We start from the raw sequence: 3,007 nt of genomic DNA, 5'->3' as shown, positions 1-3,007 counted from the left end.
GAATCCAAACCTAAGTGGATACTACCATAGTAAGGTAGCTATTAGGCCAAAAACAGCGACACCTTTCTGGGTGAACTGAAAGGAACATTCAAATAGAAGGACATATGTGCTTTGAACCTTAGTGTCCACCGCTTTTAAGATGTGTACTCAGAGTTCGTCCTTATTGTCTCAACAGATAAGTCCAGATTCCTTGAGGCTAAAATAACAATGAATATTGACCCCAACAACCGGTTACAGAAAACAAACGGTAAGCAAATCAAACCGGGTTTGTTGTTTTCCATTTTTTACCGAGGTGGCTTATTGTTGGTTGAAGCTTATTTAGTCGCAGTAGTTTAATACACGAAGTGCCAGTTTTACCTTCAACAGGATCACCTCCCTTTTTTATTTCGTTTTTCCCCGTTAGACTTTTCGGAGGCAGAACCCATGGATTCCTTTATGCCACCCCCCCCCCCCCCCCCCACTCCCCCGTTATACTTCAGTCCTTTGAGGCTTCATTATATCTCACCATATTATTTCGGTATCTGATGATCTGGGGTCGAACGTAAACCATCGATCATAAGTTTCTAATGCCCTGACAACTTGGGCTGACTGGCCCCTTGTCTCGATATCATACGAGGGCCTCGAAGCCATGCATGTATCACACGACACTTTGCTTCACGGACAAATATGCTTATTATTATTATTATTATGATTATTATTATCATTATTATCATTATTATCATTGGTAGTAGTAAACTAGGATATTCAAAAATCAAATTTCATTTATTTAACTTCATCTAAAAACCACATAAAAGGCGCAGATTTGCGACAAACCTTGAAGATGATTTCCTTTCTTTAGTGTTTGTGCTTCGGAAATTGAGTTTTGGAACGAGAGACCATACCACGAGTCGAGCAGAGAATTACGGAAGAGTCAGTCAAAACGGCGACTTGCCTCGATTTCACACAAGGGCCTCGAAGCCATGCGTGTATCACTAGACTCTTTGATTTTGACTTGTCTGGTAACCCTCTTTTTGTCTTTTAGGAACAAACGACCACAGTTCCACAGTACAAGTTCCTGATCATTTATCATTGAAAGCCCAGATTGCCTTGACATCAGCATATACAGTTACCTTCTTGATAGCCTTTTTTGGCAATTCCTTGGCTTGTTCGTGGTGTTAAAGAAATCTTCCAGAAATGTAACGAACCTCTTTATAGCAAACATGGCTATTGCAGATCTATTACTGACCGTAACAGTTATGCCATACCAAGTCGCATATCTTTACAAACAAAGTCTTTGGTTTGGAGGAAAATTGGGAATCGTTACCTGCAAAGTGCTTCTCTACGTTATGCCTATTTCTATAGCAGCTTCAGTCTTGACAATGATGCTCATTTCCTTTGATAGATTTTACGCCGTTTTCTTTCCTCTTCGAGAAGCGATTTTCCAACGACCAAAGATTCTATCATCGACGATATGGGTTCTTTCGTTTGCGTTAATGTTCCCTTACGTGTTTCTTTCTGATGTGTCATTTGATCCGGACACAAATGGTTACTATTGCTATTCCGCATTGTCCATAAACAATCTTTCAGAAGAAGAATTTTTCGTGCATATAGAATCTTTCATATATCTCTTTTCGTAATGATGTACGCCTTGCCACTCTTCATAATTATCATTACACACACTTTGATATGCCGCACACTGGCTCGTCGTAAAATTCCAGGCAACATGACCGATAGCAACCGTGCCGTGGTTGAGAAGTCCAGGCGCAAGGTCATGCGACTGTTGGTTGTTATATGCGTTGTTTTCGCGCTGTGCTGGTTTCCATCTTACGTCAATCATTTCTTCTGGTTTGTGCTTCCTGATCAACAGGACAAACTACCATACGTTGCAAGCTTTGTATTTTTTTGGATAGCTCATGCAAACAGCGCCATCAATCCTTGCCTCTATGTACTTCTGAACGATGGTTTTCGTAAGGCCCTCTTTGGGCTGTTCACTTGTGCGGACGGGGGACAAACGTTGTTACTACGACAAGCGCGCCAGCTTTTCGCCGAGGATTTACAAGAAAGGCGTGGAATGAAAAACATCTGGAATATGTCCCCGAAGCTCCTGAAATGATAAGACAAGGAACCCAGCCTACTAGTGTGGCTTCTTAGGCAGAGTCGTTTGGGTCCCGTAACGTCTTCAAGGGAACTGCGTGACAAATGAAAAAATTATACAAGGTGGACGTTCTTCACCCCACCAAAGAGTAACCGTTGTTGGCAGTGGAGCAGGACCAGTAACAGAAAAGGCGTCTTACGCGCGTCTAAACGTTTTTTTTTTTTTTATCATTAGGCGCATCGATGCAACATTACTGGACCAATGCTAGAACAAACGCCGGGTTAATATTAGTATTTATTATATAAACACCAATGAAAGACCAAGTGAGCTTTCGCTCAAAAAAAAAATATCTTCACACACAAAGATAACATATTGTCTTCAGCATAGTTAATGCATGGAGATGGTTATGAAACTGGACAAGTTCCTTTGTTTCATGTTTTTGTCCGTATTTTTGGCCTTTACCCTGCACAAAACACACTTTTTTTGAGAAGATAACCAATTAAATCCTTTGATTAAATTATGCGCAACTGCAGTTATTAATTGCCTTCGATCGTAGTTGGCCGCTGTGAAGAACAAAAAGAGGCGTAAGATACAAAATTAAGTTGCACGTTACAGGTCCACAGTGTTGCCATATTTGATTTGTACTCCAAAACCTAACCAATTTAATAATAAAAGGTTCACATGTAATGTATTTTCTGGCTGGTTTCTATAAACAGGTTGCCCAGTATGATAATACAATGAACTATTATATTGTTATTCATATCCACTTTTTTCCATTAAAAATCTCGACAAATTGTGGCATGTGACCGGGAACCACTAGCAGTACTGTATTTTCTGCAGGCACTCCAAATCTTGATTGAACTATGAGGTAAAATTGAAAAAGGCACCAACTATATTATTAATGTCCCGACAAAATTTTAAACAAAAGGTGAA

The 3,007-nt window shown here is 40.1% G+C and overlaps 1 pseudogene; it reads left to right on the top strand.

The window, feature by feature from the left end:
- The first annotated feature begins 207 nt into the window (after positions 1-207).
- Positions 208-3,007, top strand: part of LOC138001253 (kappa-type opioid receptor-like) — a 2,813-nt pseudogene continuing 13 nt past the window's right edge.

The sequence above is a fragment of the Montipora foliosa genome, chromosome 4 (assembly GCF_036669935.1).
Source record: "Montipora foliosa isolate CH-2021 chromosome 4, ASM3666993v2, whole genome shotgun sequence".
NCBI lineage: Eukaryota > Metazoa > Cnidaria > Anthozoa > Scleractinia > Acroporidae > Montipora > Montipora foliosa.
Note: the sequence above shows the minus strand (reverse complement) of the source record. Positions and strands in the feature narration are given on the sequence as shown.